General features: G+C 39.1%; 1 pseudogene; it reads left to right on the top strand.

The window, feature by feature from the left end:
- The first annotated feature begins 804 nt into the window (after positions 1 to 804).
- LOC122659348 lies at positions 805 to 8251 on the top strand (annotated as a pseudogene).
- The last annotated feature ends 394 nt before the right edge of the window (positions 8252 to 8645 follow it).

Genomic DNA, 8645 nt, shown 5'->3' with positions numbered 1-8645 from the left:
CTATCATGCAGCCCTAAGATTATGGAAAAAGATCGACCCCAACAGTAAAATTTGGACATACATCCCCAAATGTTGGCAGGTGTTGGCATGTGTGTCCAAATCCTCCCATACATCGGATGGATGGTTGAAGAGGAATTGGATGCCCAAGTATTTGGAGAGGATCCGAAACCATTATTGCCTTGAAAAGATTGATTATTCAATTGAAGTCCTCTCCATGGAGCCCAACGCCTAACGAGTGCCCAAAAGGGCATCAACTATTGGAATATGCCGCACATATTGTGATGACTAGTTAGATATACGTCAAAATATGTACAGCACAGCCCAGTTGGATGCCCCCTTGCCACTTCCTGGGTGCTAAGCTCCTTGGAGAGAGCCCGGATCCTGATTATTCTATAGTCGGCTAAAGCTTCCTTTATGACAACCCACCGGATCCTGATTATTCTATTGTCGGCTAAAGCTTTCTTAATGACAACCCACTAATACATAATAATAAACAACGAGAGACAGATAACAATCCAATAGAATAATAACTTCTAAACAAAATTCAAAGGCTGGCCTTACATCTCTCCTTAAACACGTCATTGTACTCATACACATACATACAACCAGACTACTTTCTATCCTTAGCACTTACAACTGCACGCCCACCTTTCTTCTCAACTACCCCTTCCCCCTCTCCCTCCCAAAACCCAAAGCCATCAAAATCCATTTGCCCTCAACCATTCTCTCTCCCCCCAACAATACCACAGCTCGCCATTCTGCGAGCACATAGTTACGCTTGTGAACGCATCAACTGTTTCATTCATGATCCCTAATCATTCTCATTGGGGTCTCCAAACCCTAGTTATCTTCTTCTGTATAATTGCTGTGGCATTAACGGGGTCATCTCTAGCATCAGAGTCTGATATACTTCTCAAGTTCAAGGCCTCTTTGGCCAACAACACCGCACTCGATAGCTGGAATGCGTCAACGAGCCCTTGCACCAGCAGTTGGGTTGGCGTTCGGTGCCTCGACGGGTCTGTACGTGGATTGCAACTCGAGAGTATGGGCTTAAAGGGAACAATAGACGTCGACACCCTTGCGGGTTTGGGGTTCTTAAGATGGATAAGCTTCACCAACAATAACTTTCATTGTCCCATACCTAGTATATGGAAGCTTGGTGCATTGAAATCGGTTCATTTGTCGAAAAATCATTTCGTTGGTGAGATTCCAGATAATGCATTTGCAAAGATGGGATCTTTGAAGTTTTTGAATTTGGCAGAGAATGAATTTACGGGTAAGATTCCATCGTCCTTTGCTCAGTTACCTCGACTTTTGGAGTTAAGGCTAGATCGGAATCAGTTTGAAGGAAATATTCCAGATTTCCAACAGAAGGATTTGAGATTGGTGAGTGTAGCAAACAATAAATTGGAGGGTCCGATTCCAACACATCTGAGCAAGATGGATTCAGCTTCTTTTGCAGGTGAGTAATTTACCTTCTCAACTCTCTTGCTAATCACGTTCTATAAACACCATTATTAATTGCTAGGAAATTGTCAAACCCCAGATGGGTTCCATGCACGTATTGGCCTCATGATCACTTCTCATGTTATAGATTTAAGTCGTAGTTATCTTTATCGTCTCAATTACATTGCTGGTACTTGAGGTTAAGTACATCTAACGGAGGGGGCAGAAATGATTATCCTATAACACACTGCTCGAGATGGGGTCCACATGGATCCACCTCCCTCTGTTAGATGTACTTGATGTCAACTACGACAATGTAATTGAAAGAATAAAAATTCGTATAACTACAAAACCTTGGCTGTTGTTTTGGAAAGAAGGAATCAAATATAGGCTGAAATGAAAGGGTATGGAATCCAAATTCCAGAGAGTACAAGGATGAAAGCCCGTATACTGCAAATCGAGTTCTTATGAAAACCCGAAATCAGGTCCATACTCCACACAGTAAATAGCTAATATATATATATATATATATTACTATTATAATAATGGTCGGTGAAAAAGAAAACCACCACTTTTTTTTTGCTAAACTAAAAAGTAAAAGAAATCAATCTTCCAAACCATAGTTCAAAAGTCAGGTTTTGATTGGGTCTCAGTCCCTCGAGTAGAGTAGACTAAAAATTTTGGAAAACCTTGTTAAGATTCGTGTAGACTAGGCTAGGGTAAAGATGACGAGTCATTAATTGTCCAAGTCATGAGTCATGATAGGCTTGACGAGTTAATTTAATAGTTTTTTAAAAAATCATAAAATTGATTCACTTAAAAATTGAGTTGAATCACATAGTAAATTTGTATTCTAAAATAGTAAAAAACCCTCAACTCCTCATCTTCCTTCTGTTGTTCAACGATATAAACTCAAAATACATTGATATGTGATTCTTTAGTTTCTTTTCTAGTTTTTCATATTTTTCTGATATTTATTAATTTATACATATTTATTGCATTAAGAAACTAAAGAAAAAAATGTGACTCGCCTTGATGGGTTTGACAAGGCCAAGTTACCAAGTTTTTCTGAAAGAAGAATCGAGTCAGAAAACCTGATTTTCCAACTATGGTTTCAACTTGATTTTAATTGTGATCAATATTGAAATAACATCAAATTTGAAAAAATAAAAAAACCATTAGACCGTAAACCCCAAGCTTGGCGGTATTCTAAGGTTTGCAGAAAACCATCAAAACCGCTTTGTTCAGGATTTTAGTCATAGGCAATTCTATACTTCTATGTCTGGACCCTTTTTTTTTTTTGATAACATGAATTTATTGAAGAAAGGTATAAACTCATGATTGAAGAGCACACATCTCTATAAACCATAAATCGGAATTGGACCAATCCATCAGACACGTCCCCGATAGAACCCTCATTGCCTTTGAGAGTCACCCGAGCTGTTAATCTCTTTCGGAATAAAACAAAATACATGAATAAAAGAAAATAGAAAAGTTGAATTATCTATTCACTAAAAAAAAATCCTTATTTAAAACTCTAAGTACGGTAGCACAACTCATTAAATGAAGGGCTTTTGGTTTTTATATTAATTGATTTGGGACTACGGGAGGACTTTCTCGTCCAACCGTTTTCAACCAAAAAAACAATAAAAAAAACTATCTGTCCAACCGTCCTTTTCGGAGGAATTTTAAATATTTTTTTTTAGAGAATCTGTCCAACCGTGTTGCAAATCTTGAAATTAAAAGAATGTGGTGAGCACGTAGATATTGGACCCACGTCTCATATACAAATAAATTCAAAAGATAACAACAGAAATGATCTCCTCTATATTTAATGGGAATGTGGATTCAGATCCTCTACTTCTAATTTCTTGGCAGCCATCGTGCTGCCTCTCTCCCGTGATATGTCACGTGTTATATATGCACATCTAACGGCTCTTTATAGAAAATTTCAAATTTTAAAATCTTTATATGGTTATCTCCATAATCAACCAACCACAATCGGTCCGATTGATCAAACTAAACCAAATCAAATGGCTTTGAAAAAACCCTGAGAGAGGAACAGTGAAGAGAGAAACCATTTTCAGAACTTTGATTTCTTTCTCTCCTCACCATGCACGATGGCCGCACCTCACCTAACTCTACAGTTCCTCACTTACTCCTGACTTCTAATTTCTGTTTGAATCCCTGCGTTTGCAAGAAAATTTCCCTTCTTTATCTCTTCATTTCCCCGAGTCTTTCCAATTCTGAAAACTCAGTCTCCCAATCACTGATCACCGTCTCACCTATTTATCCCATCCAACTTGCACTCAGAGAGATTCGAAGTAGCAGCTACAAGGGGAATCGTCTCGGGTAGCAACTTGGATTATCTCAATGGCTTCAACCCTCACCAAGATCTCAAAATTCTCATCAAATAGTCTCCTTTGCCCACTCTCATCACTTAAAGATGCAACTAATGTATTGAATGGTTCTCCTATTAGTTCTCTATTTCTGCAAGTTTCCAATTCCCCTTTTTTTTTTTTTTTTTTTTTTGGAGAGGGGGAGGAGTTTCTTTTTTTTTATGAAAGTGTAATCACACAAACCACACACCAATCCCCTTTTTTTTTGGGGGAGTTATACACTATTTCTTGAATCATGAAACTTTGGAAGTGTTTTGGAATTAATAACCTAAGATTTTGATTGTATATTATTTCCTTGATTGATTGTGTAGAGAATTACATGATTTATAGATATACGGTTGACATACATATCTTTAGCTATGTATGCTATGTACATTGGATACAAATGATCTTGTCAATCAGTTGAGGTGGCTGATTAGATCACAATGCATACGGCGGGATAATTGTGATGGGATGACAATGGATATGGTGGGATTCTCGTCAATCAAATATTGGGTTCCCAAGTTTTGGAGGAAATCCAATATTTGGTCAATAGGAATGGACAAGTTAAAATGCCTTTTGCCATGAGAAAGTTTTAGGTTGCATTTAAGTAGTGCGCGTACGTTATGTTCACTAGAGAGTGTTTCAGATTTGGATTCAAAAACGACTTTCCTAAAGAATTACAAGGCAAACGACCCCGCTGACATGTAGATAATTAATCAGTTGGGCTGAATTGAGTTAATGAATTAACACGCTGATGATCAGATAGCCGTGTTGAATTTTATTTTCGTGGTTTGAACTCCCTTGCTTCTGTATTTGCATTGGTTTTTGAGGCCCCAGTCTGAATTTGAAAACTATGTGAATTCATTAATTAGTTTTGCGAGGCAATTGGATCAGTGGCTTTATGCAATCAAATTGATGTTTAAGGATCAAAACTATGTGAATTTCTTAATCAGTTTTGAGACTATTCTCCTAGTGGCTACTACTTCAAATCTCTCTAAGTACAAGTTGAGGAGATAAATAGGAGAGACGGTTTATCAGTGATTGTGAGACTGTTTTTTCAGAATTAGAAAGATTTGGGGAGAAGGAAGAGACAAAAAAGAGAAAGTTTCTTGCAAATGCACAGATTCAAACAGAAATTAGAAGTCAGGCGTAGGAGAGGAAGTGCAAGGCAGGTCAGTGGCGGCCGCACGGTAACGAGAGGAAGAAGACCAGGGTCTGAAAATGGTTTCTCTCTTCGCGCTCTTATTGTTTTTTGAGATCCATTTGATTTGGTTTGGTTTGGTTTGATCAACCGGACGGGTTGGAGTTGGTTGTGGAGATGACCAAGTAAAGATTTTAAAATTTGAAATTTTCTAAAAAGAACTGTTAGATGTGCATATATACACGTGACACACCATGGGAGCGTGGCAACGCGATGGCTGCCAAGAATTTGGAAATAGAGGATCTGAATCCTAGGAATGTCTTGATGACACCTTTGTGTTTAGAAGTTGACACCTTTGATTAATGTCTCTTGTCCTATTTGTTAAGTAATAATTATAAAATAAATTTTAAAAAATGTATTATATTCTAAAAAGATAAAAAATAAGGTTATAAATTTTTTGACACCTTAAGGGATAATAAGAAATGTACAAATAGTGTATTTCAGGCTTTGTTGAATATATTATCTATTCACTCAACAAAAAGACAACAACAACCATAATCTTATCCCAACTAAATGGGGTCGGCTACATGGATCCGAAGAGGCTATGACAGTAAAAGAAATAAGAGAAGTAAAAAAAAGTACAAGAAGTGAAAGAAAGAATAATAGAAAATAAGTAAAGGAAAAAAGTCAAACAGCATCCCAGGGACATTCCCCTACAAGGGATCGGCTACACGGGTCCTAGTCCTCCAAACAACTCTATCTGCGGTCATACTAGGATCGAACCCTACCACATGCATATCCTTTCTTACCACTTCTCCAATACTCATCTTAGGCCTGCCCCTACCTCTTTTACCTTCGTCAAACTGAATCTGGTCACTCTTCCTTACCGGTGCATCCATAGGTCTCAATTGGACATGACCATACCACCTCAAGCGACTCTCACGAAGCTTGTCCTGGATTGGTGCAACTCCCAATTTGTTTCTAATACAATCATTCCTTACTCTATCTCTCCTGGTCTTGCCACACATCATCCTCATCTCCGCTACACTCATCTTATCTATGTTACTCTTCTTAACTGCCCAACATTCCGCTCCATAAGTCATGGCTAGTCTTATAACTGTCCTATAGAATTCCTTATTAATTTTAATTGTCCAACATCACTCAAAAAAAAGAATTCCTCATTAAATTTATCATTTCCCTTTAGAAGTAAGGAATTAGGGCAAGGAATCATTGTCTAGTCGTGTAAGGCCTATACTAGAGCAGGGGCCAATGAGAACGCACGTAAAGGCGTCAACATGGATGCGATTGTTTTTTTTTTTTTTTTTTATTTCATCGAGGGCAGGGCGGTGTTGGGGTTCCACGTCATAAGTAATAAACTCACATCATATGTGAATAGCCGATGTGAAGGCTTATAGGTAGGTACTTGGACACCCTCTCCTTAACAACAAGCTTTAAGAATGAGTTCTATCCAAATACCTAACAAGATCAGGTGGCAGGGCCAAGGCGTGACACGACCAAGATTCTGGCAAAGCTAGGGCATTGGAACCTAGCTAGTGTAAGCCAATTCTGGAACCTCACTTGAATGATGATCTGAGGATCCAACTTACTGCTAAAAATTTATTAATCTGAGGCCCCAACTTATTGCTTAAAATTTATTCTCCTTATCCATCTAATTCTAGCAAAAGGTATGGTATTAATTTGTCACACTGTACGTTATGATTGTGCAGGCAACAAGGGTCTTTGTGGGGCGCCTTTGGAGGCCTGTCCATCCTCTATTAAGAAGTCGTCTTCATTAAAAATTATTATCATTGTGATAGTAGTAGTCATGGTAGTTGCCCTAGTGCTTGTTGCTCTACTTGTCATTGTCACCCGCCGAAGGAGTCAAACAGAGGAACTGGGTCGGCCCTCATCAATTGGTAGCCGAGGGAAGGTTGCAGCTTGTGAAGAAGATCAAATAGAAACCAGATCACAAGGTCACTATACTTACTCTAACTCTAGCAAGAAGTCAGACCATGTGAAATTGTCCTTTGTGAGGGACGATGTAGAGACTTTTGATCTGAAAGATTTGCTTGGAGCCTCAGCTGAAGTATTGGGCAGTGGATCTTTTGGGTCTTCTTATAAGGCTGTTCTGGCTTCTGGTAAAGCTATGGTTGTGAAGAGGTTCAGGCATATGAATAAAGTGGGCAAAGAAGACTTTCAAGAACACATGAGAAGGCTTGGTAGATTGAGACACCGTAACTTGCTTCCTCTTGTTGCTTACTACTACAGGAAAGAAGAGAAGCTTTTGGTATGTGACTTCATAGAAAATGGCAGCTTAGCTTCTCTGCTTCACAGTAAGTCATTCTCACATATACAATATTCGGATTATTATCCTCTCCAATTCCCTAAAGCTCAGCAGTGTGGCAGTGCTAGGTGGAGATGCCGACATCCAACTGTCCGAGAGCAAACATAGTCAATGAGCTCGGACCGTTGGATGTCCGAGCTGCCACATGTCGACATCTCCACCTAGCACTGCCGAGGTTTAGGGAATTGGAGAGGATAATTTTCCTCCATATTCATGGGTGCCGTTAATTACAAACTTATGATATAATTTAATTGATGTATTGTTCAGGCAACCGGACCAAAGACCAGCCAGCGCTCGACTGGCCAAAACGCCTCAAAATCATCAAAGGAGCGAGCAGTGCCCTGGCATATCTCCATAAGGAGCTGCCTAGCTTAAGTGTTCCACATGCTCACCTGAAGTCCTCTAATGTGGTTATAAATGAATCTTTAGAGCCCCTTCTTACAGACTATGGTCTAGTGCCTGTAATCAACAATGAGAAATCTGCAGATATTATGGTGGCATACAAGTCACCAGAGTATGCAGAACAGGGGCGAGTGACAAAAAAGAGCGATGTATGGTGTCTTGGGACACTGATATTAGAGCTACTAACGGGTAAGCTCCCAATGAATTATCTACAACAAGGTAGGGGGACTGATCCGGATCTGGCAAGTTGGGTAATCTCTGTTCCCAAGGAAGAGTGGACAAGACAGGTTTTTGACGAAGAGATGAAACGGACTACAACGAATGATGGTGAGAGAGAAATGATGAAGCTTCTGAAGATTGCATTGAGTTGTTGCGAGGCAGATTTGGAGAAGAGATTGGACTTGGATGAAGCAGTTGAGAAGATTGAGGAGGTGAGAGAGAGGGACAATTAATAATGATGATTTCTATTCTTCATACACTAGTCAGGACAATACTCCATCAGAGCTCTCTCTCTCTCTCTCTCTGAACAGGGAATAGTTAAGGAGTGGAGTATGGATGAACTTAATTGACTTAAAATTTGAAGAATTTCAGGATGGAAACCTGTGTCGAAGGTTTAGTTATCTCAGTAGGTCTTAGAAGTTGATCAATCGTTAGAACTTAGGGAATGTACGTGATGGATCATCTTTCATTAGTGGTGTAAAGTGGTGGGTTTGATAATTCTGTCAATGTGGAGTTGGGTTCAGGAAATGAACACTTTATTGTTTACTTCTCTTGTACATGTTTCTCTTTCAATCCGGAGGTAGATTAGTAAGAATGTTGGAAAGTGTTTGTGTTTACCCCCGATTTTTACAAATTTCCCACTCTACTTCTGGTCATTGATCGAAACACTATACATGCTTCAAGGCCGTGCATTGCACGTTGCTATCAAAGA

Source organism: Telopea speciosissima, chromosome 4, assembly GCF_018873765.1.
Source record: "Telopea speciosissima isolate NSW1024214 ecotype Mountain lineage chromosome 4, Tspe_v1, whole genome shotgun sequence".
NCBI classification, from domain to species: domain Eukaryota; kingdom Viridiplantae; phylum Streptophyta; class Magnoliopsida; order Proteales; family Proteaceae; genus Telopea; species Telopea speciosissima.
This window is presented reverse-complemented; position numbering and strand designations above follow the sequence as displayed.